Source organism: Lycium barbarum, chromosome 6, assembly GCF_019175385.1.
Source record: "Lycium barbarum isolate Lr01 chromosome 6, ASM1917538v2, whole genome shotgun sequence".
Lineage (NCBI taxonomy): Eukaryota > Viridiplantae > Streptophyta > Magnoliopsida > Solanales > Solanaceae > Lycium > Lycium barbarum.
In genome coordinates, this window is record NC_083342.1 from 51,881,524 (window position 1) to 51,904,388 (window position 22,865).

General features: G+C 40.0%; 1 long non-coding RNA gene across 1 annotated transcript; it reads right to left on the bottom strand.

Moving 5' to 3' along the window:
* Positions 1-1,063: 1,063 nt before the first annotated feature.
* Positions 1,064-21,727, bottom strand: LOC132599716 (uncharacterized). The gene is made up of 3 exons (XR_009566962.1): positions 20,859-21,727; positions 2,365-2,439; positions 1,064-1,327 (listed from the first exon to the last, which is right to left on the bottom strand). It is a non-coding gene; the product is annotated as an uncharacterized LOC132599716 (long non-coding RNA).
* Positions 21,728-22,865: the final 1,138 nt, after the last annotated feature.

Sequence of the window (22,865 nt, forward strand, 5' to 3'; positions counted from 1 at the left end):
ATATGTTTCGATGTATGTCTACAATTTTAAAATCCTCTTTTGAAGCTCATCTACTTTTGAAAATGTGTTTGAGCATGATTGTGTGTTAAAAACCTGTAACGACCCATTTGGTCTTTTAGGCTTTTTGACAATCTTACCCCTGTTAACCCTTGCCTTAGATCCAATAGAGCATGTTTGACTATAGGGACGGGTAGCATGGTTCCCTAGGAATTTCAGATTAGTCTTGAGGGAATTAGTGTCTTAAAGCGAAAAATCATTGACCAATAGTTGACTTTTGCGTAAACTAATATTTTTGGGAATTTTGTCGATTCCATGAGGTTCAGAGAGTCGTTTATAACTTGATGGGGTGATTGGTTTGATTCTCGAGGCACTCAAGAGCATTTTGGGTCCTTGGTTGGAAACCTAACTTTGGGGTTTGGGGAGTTAACCGGTTCAAAATGACCTTCGTTGGTAATTTTGATGGAACGGGTGCATTCGTAGCGTATTTTTATATTGGTAAGCATATCTGGTTTGTATCCAAGAGGTCTCTGATGAGTGTCAAGTTTTGGGTTGAACTTGGTGAAAAATTAGATTTTTGTTGCTGTCTGATGTCCCTCTTCTGCAGGTATGTGTGTGCATTTGCAGGTCCGCCTATGCAGGACTTGGCCCGTAGGTGCAAAGAACTTGCACACAAATCCGAGCTAGGGAGTTCATGGACTTTTCATCAGGTCATTACTTTGGATGCTTGGAGGGTGCATGGGATCACAATTCACAAAGCATTATCATGAAGATGGAGTCTTTGAAGATCATGGGAGGTCAACATAGGACAACCTTCAAGATTTGGGAGATAGCTTGGATGGAAGGCTTCAAGACCATCACATTCAAGATATGGAAGATAGTTTGTGAGTCTACTTGTCACGACCCAACCGGAGGGCCGCGACGGGCACCCGGTGCTAGCCCACCCGGGCTCCTCTTATCATACCTTTAAATTTACATCTAGGTGAACCACATACTAAATCGTACATTTCCGTTCATCAATCATACTAGTCCCATTGGACAACAATACCTTCATATCATCATTGGCATTTATTCCCATATCAATGTACATAAGCCGATGAGGCTAACAAAATGAAATCCAAAATATAGGCCGACAAAGCCAAACACATCTAACCATATACACATGTCTACGAGCCTCTAAGGAGAGTATGTCATATCATATAGGCGGGACAGGACCCTGCTATGCCCATAAATATGTACACAAAAGAATAAGTACAAAAAGTTATAGCTCCGAATGAAATGGATCTCCGCTAGAAATGTGGCTATGGGCCAAGTCTGTCTCCCTGGGCACCTGCGGGCATGACGCAGCATCCACAAACAAAAGGACGTCAGTACGAAGAATGTACTGAGTATGTAAAGCATGATCAATATCAATATAGAAGCATAACAAGCGACACGAGAAATAGCATTAGATGGGAGATAGTAGAATCAACGTCATAAGTACTTACTTTCTTTTCATAGAGACTTTCCATTTCTAATGCGTGGTTGTGTACATACATTCGAATTCGTATCTGTTTTCATATCCGTACTCATTTCCATTTCGTATCCATACTCGTATCCATATACATATCCTTATTCACAGTCATACCATATACATATTCTTATTCATATTCGTATCATGTTCGTATTCATACTTATATCTATATCATAGACATAACCATAGCATATACATAGCATTTACATAGCATGCCCGACCAAGAAGGTTCGGTGTTTCACGTACCCGACCATGGCTAGGCTCGGTTATCATACATACTTGGCAAACCAAGGCTCAAGGTTACACATACCTATCCCTACCAAGGCTTCAGGGTTATCTGTACCAACTGCAGTGGTGTGCGCGCGTTACATAAATATATACATATTCTACCCAGCCTTATAAGCTCGGGGTTCCATAATAGTCATACATAGATACACATACATAATAGCTCATAAGAATCTTTACTATTATCATCACTATCATTATCATCATTGTCACAACCCAGCTAGGGGTCGCGATGGGTACCCGGGGCTAGCCGCCGAGCACCACTCGTTCTACTACTCATCTTACTCATTTAATGCTCTTTTATCAATTTATACTCAAGACATAAGAAAATCATCTTTTCATTTGAGAACATAAAATACTTTTATATGCATAAGCCTCTCGGCCATCAAAATATATATATATATATATATATATATATATACATAGTAAAAATCTCGTGAGACCATCTAACCCACACAGCGTATCTATGAGCCTCTACTGGAATGCTAAACATGAAGATGGCACAAGACCCCGTCATGCCCAAAAATACATATACATGACTATATACACAAAAGAATAATCATAAGCACCTCCGGAACAATGGACTGCTCTCAAATCAGCTGACAGCTACTACGAATCTGGGTCAAGCTCTCCTCTCTGTCTCCCTGTGGGCATGAACACAGCGTCCAAAGAAAACGGACGTCAGTACGAATATTGTACTGAGTACGAGAGGCATAAATAATGAAATAAGACAATGATAAAAAGGAAATATCAATATGAAACATCTGCATCTGACTGTCAAATATAAAAGAAGTAATGCATACTGTCTTACTCATACTCATCGTCATATCATATACGCATAAATGAATAAGTTGCCCGCCCATATAGATGCGGTGTGATAGTGTATAAACTGCCCGTCCATATCGGATCGGTGTGATAATCATAACATTAGCCTGCGTCTAGGCCTCCCACGTCCGGGGTATCATCTCATGCCGCCCACTAGTGGTGTTTGCCCATGCCCTTTGGCCATGGTGTATACGCTGCCCGCCTTAGCGGTGATTGCCCGGCCAAATAGGCGCGGTGTTATATCATCATCATACATACTCATCATAGTATGCTTATCATAATATACTTATCATAGTACGTGCATAGGGCTCAGTAACAACTACACTATATCGGGGTGACGTAAGGTCGTGATCCCCCGATTTCATTGTGGAACATTCTTTGACATTCTGCCTCACCTTGAAGGAACTAACATTTAAGGTGAGTGTGAGCAATAAATAACATCATTATCATTATAGGATCATCATATCATACATTTTCGAATCCTTATACTTTAACTCATCACCATCATTATAGGGCTCATAACATGTCTGTTATCTTATAAAGCTATTCATAGACATAGGCTTTTAGCTTTCTGGAATATAGGAACTCATGAAGAGGAAAGAGAGTCATGCTATAGGATTCATGCCATTAGAAAGAAAGGACTAGCCTCACATACCATTTCCGTTTACTAATCTATCGCTTGCTTGTTCTCCTTTAGTGCGTACGTTCTACCTTCAAGGGAATTTTTATCGACATTAGCTAGCGATTATAAAAACAGCTTACTAACGCTAGAGAAAATTGGACGACATTTACTTTCATTTATGCAACTCTTCCCCTATTCTATATCAACTCTCAAGCGTTCATAACAACATTCTCAATATGATAGACAACACTCGTCATTCATTTACAATATCCGTATTTCACAATTTGTCTTCAATTTCTCCATAATCATGGCCATGGTTCATTGTTGCATTTTCTCACATAGGATACTTATTCCATGTTCTAAATGTCATTCATAACAATTTTATAATCACAAATTATCAATGATCATGGCTCAATTCAAACCTTTACTCAACAATGCTACTATTCATACTTTCATGACCCATTTCTTACATCCTTCTATAATCCAAGTGTTTCAACTCTTCCATACCCTAAATAACATGTAAATCCCGTAAAACTTACCTTAGATGTTGTAGGAACAAGTCTTGAGTGGTATTACTCTTCTTGCACCAAAACCCTAGTTTGCTTCTCTTGAAATTTCTTAACTTGGATGAACTTTGATGAGTTTCATACACTTGATTCACTTGGATTCTTAATATTGATCTTTGATTTCCTTTGTTTTCTTGTAGATGAAGAATGGAGAATATTCTAGAGGTTTCTAGAGAGAAGTAACGTGGAAATGAAATGAATTAATGAGCTTGGGTCTCCTTTTTAATGACTTAAAATCTGATTCGAAATGAACAGTAGTTGAAGTGCACAGTGGTCGTAAACCCAGTTTACGGTCCGTATTTCGGTTTACGACCCGTATTCTGTGGACGTATTAAAGCATAACAGAACCATAAAGTCAGGCTGAGGACATGGTGCTTTACGACTCAGTTTACGGGCCGTATTTCAGTTTACGGTCCGTATTTCAAGTCGTATTTAACCATTCAAGCATTTGACAGAAAGTTGAAGTTTTGGAAGTTGAAATACGACATGGCAGTTTACGGCGCGTAAACTACTTTACGGTCCGTATTTCATTTTACGATCGACTGGGCCGAAGTGAAAATCTGCAACTTTCACGTCTTCAGAACCTATAATTAGTCATTGTGGAGCATAACCTATCTCTTATTGCAATTGCCTTTGAAATCTTACTTAAGGTCGTCAAACGCCATTCCCTTCTGATTAAAACATCGTATACTCGTATTCTACGTTAGTCTATTCACTGTGCTAGATTGGAAATTTCCGAGGTGTAACATTCTTCCCCCCCTTTTGGAACATTCGTCCTCGAATGTTAAGTCATCGGGGATTCTAAAAAAAATTCGCCAGAGTTTCGCCTATAATATAGCACTACCATCCTATCATATCAACCCATAATATCATCGCCTCACAGGGCTACATCACAATATCAACATATCTATGGCCACACACGACCAAAAGCATGAAAAGTAAGCATATATACCTTATATCGTTGGTGTTGCATCTTGAATCTCTCCTGAGGGTTGAAATAAATTCGGGTACGTGGATTTTATCTTCTCTTCCGCCTCCCAAGTCATTTCTTCCCGGTTATTATCTCGCCACAAGACTTTAACCGAAGCTACCTCTTTATTTCGAAGTCTTTGCACTGTCTAGAATAGCAATAGGCACTTCTTCATAGGTTAGCTTTTCTGTTACTTGCACGTCATCTATCAGGACAATCTTTGTGGGATCTCCAACACACTTGCGGAGCATCGAAACATGGAAGACTGGATGGACTAGTTCGAGCTCCGAAGGCAAGTCCAATTCATAGGCGACATGACCCACCTTGCGGATAATTTATAGGGTCCAATATATCTAGGACTTAACTTCCCTCTCTTGCCAAATCTCATCACCCCTTTCATTGGCGACACTTTCAAAAATACCCAATCATCAACCTAGAATTCCAAGTCTCGTCGGCGATTGTCCGCATAAGACTTTTGGCGACTTTGAGCTGTCAACAATCGATCTCAGATCACCTTAACTTTTTCCACCACTTGCTGAATCAATTCGGGGCCTACTAGCTGTACTTCTCCTATTTCAAACCATCCGATTGGGAATCTACACTTTCTTCCATATAGGGCTTCATACGGAGCCATTTGGATACTGGAATGGTAGCTATTGCTGTATGCGAATTCGATTTGCGGCAAATGGTCAGCCCAACTACCACCGAAATCTAGCACACATGCTCGTAGCATATCTTCCAAGGTCTGAATAGTACGCTCGGCCTGTCCATCGGTTTGCGGATGAAATGCCGTGCTAAGCTTCATTTGAGTGCCTAGACCTTCTTGGATGGACTTCCAGAACTTGGCTGTAAACTGCGTTCCTCTATCTGTGATAATGGATAATGGAATACCATGAAGTCGCACAATTTCTTTGAGATACAACCTCGCATAGTCTTCTGCTGAGCAGGTGGTTCTAACTGGAACAAAATGGGTTGCTTTCGTCAATCTATCCCCGATCACCCATATAGAATCATACTTGCCACGGGAACGGGGTAACCCCGCAATAAAATCCATGTTGATTACTTCCCATTTCTAAGTAGGTATTTCAATTGCTTGCAATAAGCCTCCTGGCTTTTGATGTTCAATCTTTACTTGTTGGCAATTTGGACACTATGCTACAAATTCTGCTATATCTCTCTTCATGTCGTCCCACCAATATATTTGCTTAAGGTCATGATACATCTTGGTTACACCTGGGTGAATAGAATATCGGGAACAATGTGCTTCTTCTAGAATTCGTCGGCGTAATTCTGCCACATTCGGCACACATAGCCTGCTTCGGTATTTAAGAATTCCATCCATAGAAACTTCAAATGCAGACTTCTCTTTTCCATGAGATATGTCTCTGTAATGGCACAGTTTAGGATCCTCATACTGGTGCTCTTTCACTTCCATGTTCAAGGATGAGACTGTGGGATCATTAATACTAATCCCTGCATTACCCGAATCAATTACACGTACTCCAAGATTAGCTAGTTGATGGAGCTCATGAACTATCTCTTTCTTTTCTGGAGGGATTTCGCATAAATTGCCCATTGATCGGCGGCTAAGCGCATCGGCTACTACATTCGCTTTTCCTGGGTGGTATAAAATGCTAACATCATAATCTTTCAGTAATTCTAACCACTGCCTTTGCCACAGGTTCAACTCCTTTTGCTTGAAAATATATTGAAGACTCTTGTGATCGGTGTAAATGTCAACATGCACACCATACAAGTAATGTATCCATATTTTAAGGCATGCATAACCGTAGCCAATTCGAGGTCATGAGTTGGATAGTTCTTTTCATGTTTCCGCAATTGTCTTGCAGCATATGCAATAACTCTACCGTGCTGCATTAAGACACACCCTAATCCAACACCGGAAGCGTCACAATACACAACATAGCCATCTGACCCTTCTGGAAGTGTTAAGACCGGAGCTGAGGTTAATCTGTCTTTGAACTCTTGAAATATGCGCTCACAAGCATCATTCCACTGAAATTTAGCTGACTTCTGGGTTAGCTTCGTCAATGGGGCCGAAAGAGATGAGAATCCCTCTACGAACCTTCTATAATAACCCGCCAACCCTAGAAAACTACGAACTTCTGTAGGCGTCGTAGGCCTTGGCCAAGCCTTCACAACTTCAATTTTCTGAGTGTCGACTCGGATGCCATCATCTGAAATAACATGGCCCAGAAATGTTACAGAATTCAGCCAAAACTTGCACTTTGAAAATTTTGCATACCATTCTCGGGCTCGAAGAATGCCAAGAACAATACGTAAATGATCTGCATGTTCTGATTCTGTGCGAGAGTATACCAAGATATCATCGATGAACACTATCACGAATAAATCCAAGAGTGTCCTGAATACATTATTCATCAAATTCATAAACATGGCCGGAGCATTAGTTAATCCAAACGACATCACCCGGAACTCATAGTGGCCATATCTCATTCTGAATGTTGTTTTGGGAATATCCGCTTCTTTAACTCTCACTTGATGATAACCCAATCTCAAGTCTATTTTTGAAAACCATTTGGCACCCTGTAGCTGATCAAATAAATCATCAATCCTCGGAAGAGGATATTTGTTCTTTATCGTCACCTTGTTCAATTGCCTATAATCAATGCACATTCGTAGGGATCCGTCTTTCTTTCTCATGAACAAGACTGGGGCTCCCCATGGTGATGAACTGGGTCTAATAAACCCCTTTTCAAGCAAATCTTTCAGCTGTGCCTTTAGCTCTTTCAATTCTACCGGATCCATTCGATACGGAGGAATATAAATAGGCTTGGTGTCCGGCAACACATCAATAAAGTGAAATACGGACCGTAAAGTGGTATACGGCCCATAAATTGCCATGTCGTATTTCAACCTCCAAAACTTCAACTTTCTGTCAAATGTCCAAATGGTTAAATACGACTTGGAATACGGACCGTAAATTGAAATACGGCCCGTAAACCGTGATCGTAAATCACCATGACCCCCAGCATACCTTTCTGGTTCTGTTATGCTTAAATACGACCACAAAATATGGCCCGTAAACTAGAATACGGACCGTAAACTGGGTTTACGACCACTGTGCACTTTCGACGACTGTTCATTTCAGATCAGATTTTGGGTTATTAAAAAAGGGGACCAAGTTTATTATTTCATTTCATTTCACTTCTACATGACACCCCTTCTCTCTAAAACATCTCTCTACATTTATTTCACACAAATTCAAGGATTATTAGTGATCAACAACACAAACTAAGTAAATCAAGTATAAGAAAACCCATTAATGGTCATTCAAGTCAAGAAATCTCATTGGAGGTAAACTAGGGTTTTTGCTCAAGTGGAGTATTATTAACCAAGGCTTGTTCCTGCGACATCTAAGGTAAGATTCATGATGTTTCTATGTTGTTTAAGGTATTTAAGAGTTGAAATACATGGATTGTAGAAAGGTATGGCAAAATGGGTCATGAATGTGGAATAGTACCATTTTGAGAAATAGTTTGAATTGAGTTATGAGTCTTGATGTATTGTGATGTAAATATGCTATAAATGATGCTGAGAACATGAGATGAGCAATGTACGTGAATGGACATAGTCGTGTGTTATAGCCATGGATATGAGTAATTGAAAGCAAATTAAGAAATGTGGATAATGCGGATGAATAATGGCTATTGCTATGGTGTTGTGAATGTATTATTGACGTCTGGGAGTTGATATACATTATGGAGGAATGTCGTATAAATAAAGGAGATGCTGTCCGATTTTTTCTAGCTTTGGTCATATATGCTAGCTATCGATTCTAATGATAGTATGACTTTAATGAAGGTAGAAATGCTAGCATTGGAGGAGAACGCGCAAGTGTAGAATAGTTGAACGGAAAAGGTATGTAAGGCTAACCCTTCTTTCATAAGGCATGGTTCTTTGGCCAAATATCTAAATCTTCTATGAGACTATGATGTCCTTCAAATGACTTGATCTTCCGAGCTAGTAAGCTCATGATTCTTGATACGCCACGATTGTACAAAATCCCTCGTATGACGAGTAAGCCTATAAAGATAAGTGTGATGAATGAAGATAATAGTATAATGATGTTGATGACGATTATGAAAATGATGTAAATAGTAAAGATGCTTATGAGCTATTATGTATTTGCTTCGCAATTGGGAAAACTGGTAGCAAGTTTTGTGATCCTTTCTTACTTATCTCGCAACAGAATAACTCAAAAGAAAAAGCATGAAATCCAAATGACAAAAGAAAAATAAAAGATAAAGATGAAAAGAGGTTAACAAAAGGATGTCCCCTCCGAGAAAGAAAAGAACGGGGAAAACTTATCTGAATGTTGTAGCCAGCTCCAATGATTATGACATGCATTTGGCTTAATCAGTCTGTTTTGTCAATCCTAATTATTCATAAACTCTTACTAACCTTTTGAATTCGAAACCGAATGTCTACACCCAACAACTGCGTCAAAATCAAGGCCTTCATACAACTAGTGGCGCCCGAAGGTTTTTTACCAACAAGTCTCACTCGTTTTCAATTCTCTCAAATCACTATCGCCTTACGGTGCCCGTGGGGGTTTTCACTAGTAAGACTCTCTCATTTTTATTTTTCATCTCACCATCGCCTTATGATGCCCGTGAGGATTTTCACCAATAAGACTTTCTCATTTTCATCATCATTTTTTTTATTTCCCTTATGCTGATGCCACAAGTGATGCCCACGATGCGAATGCCTTATACTCATAGTTTGTTCAGCCTTGACATTCTTAATGATTGATCTGAAGGTCTTTTGTTTGGTGGCTTTTGGATAGGGTTGGAAATAAAGGATGGCATGGAGGCTCAAAGACAATACAAAAGTAATAAGGGATGAGACTTACAACGTTTGGAATCGACTCAAAAGAAAACAATAACTTCTGTCCCAGTTTCTTCGAAACGGGAAATTTGGATTTTCTTTGGTTGGACCAAACCCCAGAATAGGGTTGCCTATGTATATTGTCGAGACAAGAATCAGGTCAGACGTAGTTCCAAAATGTTTTTATTTTTTAATTTATTTCCCTTATGCTGATGCCACAAGTGATGCCCACGATGCGAATGCCTTATACTCATAGCTTGTTCAGCCTTGACATTCTTAATGATTGATCTGAAGGTATTTTGTTTGGTGGCTTTTGGATAGGGTTGGAAATAAAGGATGGCATGGAGGCTCAAAGACAATACAAAAAGTAATAAGGGATGAGACTTACAACGTTTGGAATCGACTCAAAAGAAAACAATAACTTCTGTCCCAGTTTCTTCGAAACGGGAAATTTGGATTTTCTTTGGTTGGACCAAACCCCAGAATAGGGTTGCCTACGTATCTTGTCGAGACAAGAATCAGGTCAGACGTAGTTCCAAACTGTTTTTATTTTTTAATTTATTTCCCTTATGCTGATGCCACAAGTGATGCCCACGATGCGAATGCCTTATACTCATAGCTTGTTCAGCCTTGACATTCTTAATGATTGATCTGAAGGTCTTTTATTTGGTGGCTTTTGGATAGGGTTGGAAATAAATGATGGCATGGAGGCTCAAAGACAATACAAAAGTAATAAGGGATGAGACTTACAACGTTTGGAATCGACTCAAAAGAAAACAATAACTTCTGTCCCAGTTTCTTCGAAACGGGAAATTTGGATTTTCTTTGGTTGGACCGAACCCCAGAATAGGGTTGCCTACGTATCTTGTCGAGACAAGAATCAGGTCAGACGTAGTTCCAATATTTTTTTTCTTGTTGTTTTTTTTTGGGTTTTTTCGTTTTTGTTTTTTTAATATTTATGAAAAGCTTGATTCCAGACGAGGGTTGCGAAAGAAAAATAAACTATGGCTCAAAAGGGGTACCAAGGGATGACATAATGTATAGGTAGCAGAATAGAATGCCTTCATCGTATCAACCCTTAAAAAATATCAAGCACCAAACAAGTAATCCAAAGATAGGGAGATGAAAATCATATATAATATCTTTTCACTGCATCTGCATTGATGGCAGTTTCAGACATTTTTCCTTCTATGTCTGTCAGATACAAAGCACCATTGGGCAAAACCTTCTTCACCATGAATGGCCCCTGCCAATTTGGGATGAACTTTCCTTTGGCCTCGACCTGATGTGGAAGAATCCGCTTTAACACTAATTAACCCACTTCGAAATGTCTGGGACGTACCTTTTTGTTGTGTGCTCGTGCTATCCTTCTTTGATACAAATGACCATGACATACCGATGTTAATCTCTTTTCGTCAATCAGACTCAATTGCTCTAAATGGGTTTTGACCCACTCATCATCATCAATTCCAGCTTCCTCAATGATTCGAAGGGACTGGATTTCAACTTCTGCAAGTATAACCGCTTCGGTCCATATACCAACAAATAAGGAGTTTCACCTACTGAAATGCGAACAGTTGTGCGATAACCCAATAAAGCCAAAGGAAAATTTTCATGCCATTGTCTCAAACCTTGCACCATTTTGCGGAGTATCTTTTTAATATTCTTATTAGCAACTTCCACAGCCCCATTTGCCTTCGGACGATATGGAGTTGAATTTCGATGTGTAATCTTAAACTGCTGACATACCTCATGCATCAAATGACTGTTGAGATTCGCCGCATTATTTGTAATCATTGTCCTCGGGATCCCGAACCTGCAAATGATGTTGGAATGAACGAAATCCACCACGGATTTTTTAGTCACCGACTTGAGAGTTACTGCTTCCACCCACTTTGTAAAGTAATCGATGGCCACCAAAATGAACCTATGCCCATTGGACGCTTTCGGCTCAATTGGCACGATCACATCCATCCCCCAAGTTGCAAAAGGCCATGGAGCAGACATTGTGTATAATTCTGAAGGAGGAGAATGTATCAAGTCGCCATGTACCTGGCATTGATGACACCTACAAACGAAACGGATGGAATCCCGCTCCATGGTGAGCCAATAATAGCCTGCTCGAAGAATTTTATTTGCCAAAACATACCCGTGCATGTGCGGTCCACAAACTCCTAAATGTATCTCAGTCATCATAGTTGAAGCCTCTTTAGCATCTACACACCTCAAAAGTCCTAAATCTAGAGTCTTTTTATACAAAATTCCTCCACTTAAGAAAAATCTGCTTGCCAGTCGTCGAATAGTTCTCTTCTGGTCACTAGTGGCATGTGCTGGATATTTCCCCGACTCGATGTATTCTTTAATATCATGGAACCAAGGCTCACCGTCAAGTTCCTCTTCGACTGTATTGCAATAAGCATGTTGATTGCGAGTTTGTATGTGTAAAGGGTCAATGTGAGCCTTATCGGGGTGCTGGAGCATTGAAGACAAGGTGGCCAAAGCATCAACAATCTCATTATGAATCCTAGGAATGTGCTTAAACTTTACTGTTATGAACCGTATGCAAAGAGCTCTTGCAAACACTATCAATATAGTATAAGCTTCAAATCACAGGTTTCCCACTCTCCTTGAACTTGGTGGACTAGCAAGTCTGAATCCCCCAATACCAATAATTCTTGAATCCCCATGTCGATAGTTAACCTTAAACCCAAAATGCAAGCTTCATACTCCGTCATGTTGTTGGTACAATAAAATCGAAGCTGGGCTGTTAGAGGGTAATATTGTCCTGATTCCGAGATAATAACGGCCCTACCCCAACTCCCTTCATGTTAACAGCCCCATCAAAAAACAACTTCTAACCCGGATCGTTATCCGAAATTACCTCCTCGAGGCATGACACTTCTTCATCAGGAAAGTACGTTTTCAATGGCTCATATTCTTCATCCACTGGGTTCTCCGCCAAATGGTCTGCCAAGGCTTGGGCCTTCATCGCGGTCCGAGTCACATACGAAATGTCAAACTCCGTGAATAATATCTACCATTTTGCAAGCCTGCCCGTGGGCATGGGTTTCTGAAATATATACTTCAAAGGATCCAAGCGGGAGATAAGATAAGTAGTGTAGGACGAAAGATAATGTTTCAACCTTTGTGCAACCCAAGTCAAAGCGCAACACGTCCTTTCTAGATGAGTGTACTTCTTGCTGAGATAATAGATTGCATGTTCCTTCTTTCCTGTAACATCATGTTGACCCAATACGCAACCAAAATAATTGTCCAGAACCGATAGGTACAATATTAAAGGTCTCCCAGGCTCGGGAGGAACCAATACAGGTGGATTCGATAGATACCTCTTGATTTTGTCAAACGCTTCTTGGCATTCGTCAGTCCATTCAATTGCAGCATTCTTCTTTAACAACTTGAAAATGGGCTCGCAAGTTGTTGTGAGTTGAGCAATAAATTGACTAATGTAATTCAACCTCCCAAGTAGGCTCATTACCTCGGTTTTGTTCTTTGGCGGTGGTAACTCCTGAATAGCTTTGATCTTTACAGGATCCAATTCAATACCATGCCGACTGACTACAAACCCCAAAAGTTTCCCTGACGGGACTCCAAATATACATTTCGCTGGATTGAGCTTAAGATTGTACCTGCGAAACCTTTCGAAATATTTCACCAAATCCTTGACATGGTCAGACTGCTTTCTTGATTTAATGATCACATCATCCACATATACTTCAATTTCTTTATGCATCATATCGTGAAATATGGTGGTCATCGCCCTCATATATGTTGCCCCAGCATTCTTCAACCCAAACGACATGACTAGATAACAATATGTACCTCATTCTGTGATGAAGGATGTCTTCTCTGCATCATCATCATCCATAACGATCTGGTGATACCCTGCGTAGCAATCTACAAAAAACGTAATCTCATGCTTAGCACAGTTGTCTAACAAAATATGGATATTGGGCAATGGAAAGTCGTTCTTCGAGCTTGCTTTGTTTAGATCATGATAATCCACACACACACGCGTTTTGCCATCCTTCTTCGGAACGGGGACAACATTGGATAACCAAGTAGGGTATCGAGCGACTCGAATGACTTTTGGCCTCAATTTGCTTTTCGATTTCTTCTTTAACCTTCACACTCATGTATGATTTTAGTTTCCTTAATTTCTGCTTTATAGGAGGGAATGTGGGGTTGGAAATTTGTGAACCACCAATTTAGTGCTTAAACCCGGCATACCATCATAAGACTATGCAAAAACATCCTTATATTTTAAAAAAGCCTGGATTAATTCTTTATTGGAATATGGTTGAACATGCACACTTAGCTTAGTTTCCCTGACATTATCTTGATCTCCTAGATTGATTGCTTCGGTTTCATTGAAATTAGGGTTCGTTTTATCTTCGAAGTGTTTCAAATCCCTGCTTATTTCCTTAAATACGTCTTCTTCATCACATTCAGCTTCTTGGTTCATTGTTTCATGGTTAGGTCAGATTTTAAGATCATGCTGAGAATTCCGCATGCATGTCATATCATTAGAACCAGCACAAACAGAATTATACAAAAGAAAATAAACAAACACATTAGAATTTACGGAAAAGACAAATTGCATTTCATTCAAAGGAAGGATAGAAGGGTTTGAACAAGCGAAAAATAAAAATCTGAATGACAACCCTGGAATAACTCGGATAACGGAAAGGAAAACAAAACAGACTACCAAAAGTCCTTCCTGGTTGGGAGAGGAGTGACTTCCCAATTGCTGAGTTGGACATCAGGGCCAATGAATTTCACATCCGTGTTACTGGGACCCCCTCCAATTTCAACCACATCAGCTTCAACAAACAAGTTCTGGAAACACCCAATCAACCCAAAATCCACGTCCAGTACTGGCTGGGAAAAACTGATGGTGTTCTTGACGAAGGACTTGTAGATCGGTGGCACATGCTTAGTAAGTGACCATGCTTCTTTTTTCCGCTTTTTAACCCTTTTTTTTATCTTCAGCCGTTGGTTTGAACCCCAGACCAAATGGACCTGGACTCTCACGTGGACACACTGGATAAACCATACCTTGTAGAGAGGCCCCCAAGCCTTTTCCTGGCTCAAAACCATGTTTCAACATTTCATTTACCACCATAACAGATGTTGGAGGCAATTGCGGTCTCAGAATGGGTTTCCCTTCAGGGATCTGCGCAGCTACCACTATCTCAGAAGCTTGATACACCAGTGTTTCATTAGCATTATCCACTTCAATAAAGGGAACAATGGAGTCTTTATAAATGGACAAATCCCCTTCACGGTGAACGATCACTTCCTGCCTATCATATTCAAACTTGATCATCTGATGCAATGTGGATGGGATTGCCCCAGTCATATGTACCCACGGTCTTCCAACAACATATTATAGGAGGCATTGATGTTCAATACTTGAAAATCTATGGTAAAATCAGCAGGCCCTATTGTAAGCACAAGATTTATCTCACCGATAGAATCAGTCTTCACTCCATCAAAAGCTTTAACACACACATTGTTTGGTCGAATTCTTTCAGTACTTACATTTAGTTTTTGTAAGGTTGACAGAGGACAAATTTTTGCACCAGAGCCCCCATCAATCAAAACTCTAGTGACATAGGAATACTCACATTTTACAGTAATATGAAGGCTTCGGTTATATCCAGTACCTTCAACGGGTAGTTCATTACCTGAGAAGGTAATCCTATTTACCTCAAAGATCCTCCCAGCAATTTTCTCCAATTTATTAACTGTAATCTCAGTAGGGACATGGGCTTCATTCAGAATCTTAAACAAAGCTTTGCGGTGTTCATCTGAGTGTATTAATAAAGACAACAAAGAGATTTGAGCAGGGGTTTTCCTTAATTGCTCCACAATGGAATAGTCTGGCAATTTCATCTCTTTCAAGAACTCTTCAGCTTCTTCCTCTGTTACTAGTTTCTTAACGGGTATTTGGCCCTCCCTCACCTGGTTGGTTTTCCTTAACTCTTCCGGAGCGAAGCATCTTCCTGAACGAGTCAGGCCCCCAACTTCGTCTACCACTTCGATGATTTCCTTCCCTTGGTAAGTCACCATAGGCTGATTATAATTCCAGGGAACCACCTTAGCATCAACTATTGGCAGTTGTGTCACTGGCTTAATAATGATAGGGGTGGTGAACGCCCCTTTGACAGTTAAAATAGGACTGCTCGACACCCTTGGCACGATCAACTTTGGTTTTCCCTAACTTTCCCCAACCTTCTCTGGAGCTTCTTTCACAATCAATAAGGGTTTTATCGCGTCTGACTGGATTGGCCTCTTTGTAACCTCATTTAACCCCAAAGATGTCGTTTTTGCGGAATCTGCCACATTTACTGATTTCTCCACGCCTGCTTCAATCTTCATGATAGGATTGTACGGAACATCAGACCATCACTACCATAGATCAACTCCAACATGTTTGTTTCTTTATGATTTGGTAGTGGGTTTTGATTGATATTCAGTATGTCTGCATTTTGCACCATAATTTGTTGCGTATCAATCAAATCTTGGATTGCTTTCTTCAAATACAAACATTTCTCTATATTGTGTCCCGGGGTATTAGAGCAATAAGCACATCTTTGAGAGTAATCAAGATTTTTCGGAGGCGGGTTTGGGATCCTTCCTTCAATTGGGCTTAAAACATTTAATGCCCTCAGCTTCTGAAACAAATCAGCATATGATTCCCCAATGGGAGTAAAGTTATCCTTGACCGCATTTGCCTTTTTGTACTCTAGCCTGGGCTAAAATTTGGATCTGGGAGGGCCTTGGTAAGTGTGTGGAGGTGGAGGACGGACTTGCGGGGTCGGTGCGCGCCATTGTGGGTAACAAGGGGGCTGGACATATGGTTGCGCACTGTATATGGGGAACTGAGGGGACGGAATGGAATATTGTGTGTTTTGGGGAGGGAAGTAGTGTTGTGGGTAATTATATGGATCTTGGGTATAGTTTTGGGGTTGGGGTTGAGTGTATTGGCGAGGCGGGCCCCTCGGGTTTCGCCGTGGCCCAGGCGCAACTATAGCTACATCTTCCTTTTTCTTCTTTCCAGCAAAACTCCCTGAACCATTTTGAATGGCTTGGGTTGTTGCTTTCAACGTGGTAAAGCCGACAATGCCTCCTGTTTTGATTCCTTCTTCTATTATTTCTCCCATTTTAATGGCCTCAATGAACGGTTTTCCTAGAGACGAAATCATGTGTTGATAATATGTCTTATCTTGTGCCTGGAGAAAAGTCTCCACCATCTCTCCTTCTCTCATTGGTGGCTTTACCCTTGCAGCTTGTTCACGCCAACGAATCGCAAACTCCCTAAAACTTTCGGTAACTTTCTTCTTCAGGTTGGTTAGAGACTTTTTATCAGGAACCAGATCAATATTGTACTGAAATTGTTGCACGAACTCATTTGCCATATCATCCCACGTATGCCATTTCACAATGTCCTGATCAATAAACCATTCTGAAGCTAAACCAGTCAGACTCTCCCCATAGTAAGCCATGAGCAATTCCTGATTACCCCCAGCTCCTCTCAATTGGTTGCAGTATCTCCTCAAATGAGCTATGGGATCACCGTGCCCATCGTACTTGTCAAACTTTGGTGTCTTAAACCCCGGAGGTAAGTGAACACTCGGGAACATACACAAATCACTGTATGAAACGCTATTATAGCTTCTTGATCCCTGCAAGTTCTTCATAGCTTGTTCTAGACTTTTCATCTTCCTAACCATTTCGTCATGCTCTACATTCTTAGTAGCAACCCCATACTCAGCGCCAAGATGCGTAACCACATTCTTAGCAGGACCTCCATATTCATGGCCAAGATGCGTAACCGCATTCTTAGCAGGTCCTTCAGAATCGATTGGAGGACTAAAATGTAGAGTTTGATGATAAGGATCAGGGGCCCCAAATGCAAAATCGGGTGCAAAATGCTGCTCTTGACGGATGTCAGATGGTGGCTCAGAGTTTGACCTTTGATTAACCGCAGGTTGCGGTATTGTGTAAATAGGCCTTACATTTGCAACATGCTTAGGGTTAGACAGTGGGTATGTGTAGGCAGGCCCAGTGGTTGCGATCCCGAAATGATCGGTCTTAATTGGTACCCTTGGAGGACGACCTACAGAAGTTTCCGCCGTATTGGGAAAATTGGTGTAATGATCGAACCCAGGTAGGTATAACGGGTCTTCTGCAGTAGATAACGGTGCTTGTGAGTATGCCTGTGCGGCAGAAGTGATGTCGGGGAACCTAGCGATGGCAGATTCTTGTTGAGCCACCCGTTCTGTTTCATCCCCCGTGTTGATCATCGGTAGCGAAGTCCCTTCCGTCATTCCGTTACTGCCCTTTGACCTTGTGAAATAATGATGCGTTGCCAGTATGGCCACAAACCAACCACTTTTACCTTAACTCTTCTCTGTAAAACAGCCAATGTTAGGGTTAAGTAATTCATTCATATGCATGTATCAATTCTACCATGGCAGGCCCTATGTCTCATCCCGTCTTATCTAGGTGCAACCTCGCTCTTTTTTTTTTTTTTTTTTTTTTTTTTTTATGACAGCAGTCTACTGTGACCCAGATAGCAAAACTCAACAAATTTGCCCAACATTGGACTTGAAAAACCAAAGCTAGAGTGAATTGTCTAAATGCCCTGTCACCGATTCGTGGGTACATTTAATTTATGAAAAGGACTCTGCGAAGTGACTTAGTATCTTTATTGTTGTGACAACTAACCTGGCACAAATGGACAAAAGGACTACACAAATGACACAAATGAACCTCTCAAACCTGAGAAGGTGGGGCCGAACTCGAGGAGAGTTGCCTACGTATCTCACGGACGGTGAGAATCAGGCTCGCGTAGTTCGTATAAACTCAAAAAAAATGGCGATGATATTTGACTTTTTTTCAAAAAGGGTAGGGCCAAACAGGTTTTTTTTTTTAAATGGCCCAAAAGTCAGTGATATTTATCTCTCTCGAACCCCCTTGGTTATCCTAAAGCCGGTCAACAATCAGGCACCTTCCAAGTATATTACAATTAGCATATTGGATGCACATGTTGGTCTGATAAAAGTTCGCCTGTCCTAGTCAGACCCGGCCCCTGTGCCGAGTCCCACTAAGTCAAATGCACGAGATGCAGATAAGCGTAGCCTACTAGGGATACCAGTTCTGCGTTTTCAGTTCTGCTAGGTTTAAGACATAATTGCAAAGGTGTCTAGACTGAGTCACCCGAGCGGACAACTCGAGCCGGGGAGGGGCAATACTGTCGGTAGCAGTGTTATTCCGACTTTATTGCTTAGCCTATCCCGCCTAACATGTGTGACTAAAATCCTCCACCGGGCGCCAAGACGCTCCGGCTTTATCTTGACAGAAAGTTAGGAGGATGCATAACTGCATTCCTGTGCCCGTGTGTGAAGTGTTTCAGAGACTCAGAAGGGTGCGTGAGAGAAGACTTTTTATAATACAGTTCAACAACATCAAAGCGGTAAATGAGTGGCAATTAGCACATTAGGCCAAAAACATAATATAAATCCAAATATTAATAATAAAAGCCAAGTATAAGGCAATATCACAAAGCTCGAATTCTGGTTAGTCCCCAGCGGAGTCGCCAGAGTTTTCACACCCCTTTTTTGCGCCCCCGCGCTATAAACGCACAAGTTTTTATTATTAAAGGGTTTTTCCATTTGAAGTGACAGTTTTGAAAAGGGATTATTTTATTTACAGAGTCGCCACTTGGAATTGAGTTTTGGTGTTCCAAGTCACCTTATGAATCCCTAATCAAAAGGAAATCACTCGTTTATTATGGTCCGCGAAAACAAAAGACAGGGTAAGGAATTCTGTTGACTGGGGAGAAGGTGTTAGGCATTCCCCGAGTCCCGTGGTTCTAGCACGGTCGTTTTATCTACTTATACTTAGCTTAAATCATTTTTGGATATATTATGTATCTGAGCTTTGATTTGCTCGTACGTTTATTTATTGAAATTTTTACCTTTTTTGGTCTTAATTCGGATGCGTAACCGCATTCCGGATCTTTTAAGTGTCTCAAAATAAGATGCATAACTGCATTCTTACTAGAATAAATTAATTATTTAAAAAAAAAAAGTTCGGCCAAGGTACGTAACTGCATCCTTGAGTTATTAGGGTGTCTCGGAATAAGAAGCGTAGCCACATTCTTAATCGAAACAAACATCTTAAAACACGCCTAAAGCTCATCTAGCGTTAAATGCAATTATTTGTCTCTGAAATTCGAGACTTATTATTCGGTTATTATTAATTCGTTTTTAGTCATTTTCACTCTTCGACAACGAATTTTGAATAAATGCGCAATCCATCTCGCTCCCTTACAATTGGTTTTTCCACTCTTTATTTCATACCTGACAACGGGGTTTGAAATGATTCGTACCCCATCTCGCTCATCTCACAATTAATTAATTAATATGGCCTTAACCGTTAGACTTGGCCTGATTCTTTTGTTTAAGAAATATATTGAGCAACTGTATGACCGAATAATTAAATTAACAAGACCTCCATTAATTACAACAAAGCAGAATATCCAAACAGAGAAGAGTATAAAGAAAACGACATTACCCTGAATTTTATCACAGTAACCGAGGCCTCCATTTTTTACATTTTGTTTTCTTCCGGGACATCCCACCCGGGAAATGAATACACGATATTGAAAACTAGTAACAAAAACACAGAAGCAATCAAAAAACCTAAAATTTGCCTACCCAATATGTCGACGAACCTAGATATCACTAGTGAACCAGGTAATAAAAAAAATGAAATTAATAACGAGATTTAAATTCATTTACCCTTAAATTACATTTAGTCCAAATTCAACTTCTTGAGTACGCCCTAAACTTATTTCATTATAACTTACACCGGACAATTAGTTTCCTTAGCAACGCAGACTTATACGATTCTAACACATCGAGAGTATTAAAATAAAAACAGTGCAATTACTCAAAAGCCAATTTTAGAATATTTCATAACCCAATTAATAATTGATGAAGCAAAATAACATGCTAATCACTTCAATCTTGGGACAGGGAACATAATCCATAGCGAGAAGATTCAAGACATTGTAATCATTGCATATGAATGCCTTCAATTCAACTATCATAACACGACAAATTGACCCAGATATTTATTAAATCTATCAAATATGAGATAAAGAGAGAAATGGACCTCAAATGAAACTTCTCGTAAGTCTTCTTGAATATAAAAGTATGTGTTCTGGAACAGAACGCCTCAAACCAAAACCTTGCCAGTGACCTCGACTCGCCGGAAAACGACCAAAACAACAATTTGTTACCCTTTTTCCGTTCAGATCCGAATCAAACGGACTCAAATTCAACTCGAAAAATTTCAACTAGACTCCATTAATGAAAATTTGCTTACGAGAAAATGGGTGTTGAAGTGATTTAACGATGGGTGTGGATTAGTGAGCTACGGTGGTGTTTGGCTGTGGTTGGGTTATTGAGTAGAAAAATGGGTGAAGAAGAAAATGGAAATGGGTCTCTTTTTATGTATTCTATATTTATATTTTTTTTTCGATCTGTGTATGATATATATTTATGTGCTGGTGGTTTGTGGTGGAGAAGAGGGAAGAGGGAGGCGGTGATGGATGGTTTTCGGTGGGAACAAGAAATGGAGAAGATGATGAAAATGCCCTTCCTCTTTTTTTCTCTCTCTCTGTCTGTGTCTCTATCTCTTTCTCTATCTATATCTTCAATGCCTTTTTTTTTTAATTACATAATATATGTGCCCCCCTCCCCAAGAAAATGAATGACCCCTTTTTGTTATCCTCCCTTTCCGTGTCCATGTGGTCCCCTTTTTCTTTTTCTTTTTCTTATTTTTGTTTTTCTTTATGTGTGGGCCTCACCTATTTCCTTGTCTAAAAATAATAAATCTCCACCTTCTCATCCGATGTGCATTCTTTTTTTATCAAAATGATTATGGGGACCACCCCAAAATAATATTTCTCCTCTCCTTTGTCACATGTTCCCTCCCATTAAATATCTGTTTTTCTATTTTGTCTTTTTGTGTGATGTGTGTGTATTTTTGTGGAAGAGTGGAGTGGTGAGCAAGAATTATTCTAGGTGAGGTGTCAAAATGGGAGTGGTATCATGTGTGAGTTGGTTAGGGAAAAAGACAAGAGTAATGAGATATTTCATGAATTATCTAAAAGAAAATATCACCCAAAATATTGAAACGAAATCAAAATGACAAGAAAATAATTCTCCCAACTAAATAACACTATTACAGTAGCTTAAAACTATTTTATAAAACTCAAAAGTTGTGAGAACTTTAGAAACTAAGAAAACATATTTTTTGGGAAATTTTCTTTCTTTTGTTGCAAATTAAAACATACCTTATATTCTAAAAATAGAAAATATTTTTTGTTCTTTTTTATTTTCGCAAATAAGCCTACTAAATAAAAATAGAATACAATCGACACGTCAAAAATTAAAATTAAAAGAAATATTTAAACACTATAAAGTGAAACACAGGGGGAGGGTCAAAATTACGTGTCTACAATGTATACGTGTCTATGTATGACTATTATGGAACCCCGAGCTCATGAGGCCGGGTAAGATATGTAAATAAGTATGGATATGATTACGTAACGCGCGCACACCTCTGCAGATGGTACGGATAACCCTGACGCCTTGGTAGGGCCAGGTAGATGTAACCCTGAAGCCTTGGTAGGGCCAGGTATGAGTAACCTTGAGCCTTGGTTGGCCAAGTATGTATGAAACACCAATCCTGCGTGGTCGGGAATGTTATGTAAATGCTATGTATATGATATGGATACGAATATGAATACGAACATGATATGATATGAATGCGAATAAGGGTATGTATGCGAACATGAGTACAGATGTGGAACGGATACGAATATGGATGTATGTATGTAGAAACGGAAAGATCCTATGTAAGGCAAGTAAGTACCTATGACGATGATAACTTCGCCTCCCATCTTGTGCTATTTCTTTTATTGCTTATTATGCTTCTATATTGATATTGATCATGCTTTACATACTCAGTAAATTCTTCGTACTAACATCCTTTTGTTTTTTGACGCTGCATCATGCCCGCAGGTGCACAGGGAGACAGGTGTTACACCTCGGAAATTTTTTGTGAGCCAACAATGAATTGACCAACGAAGGGCATGAGTGTGCGATGTTTTAT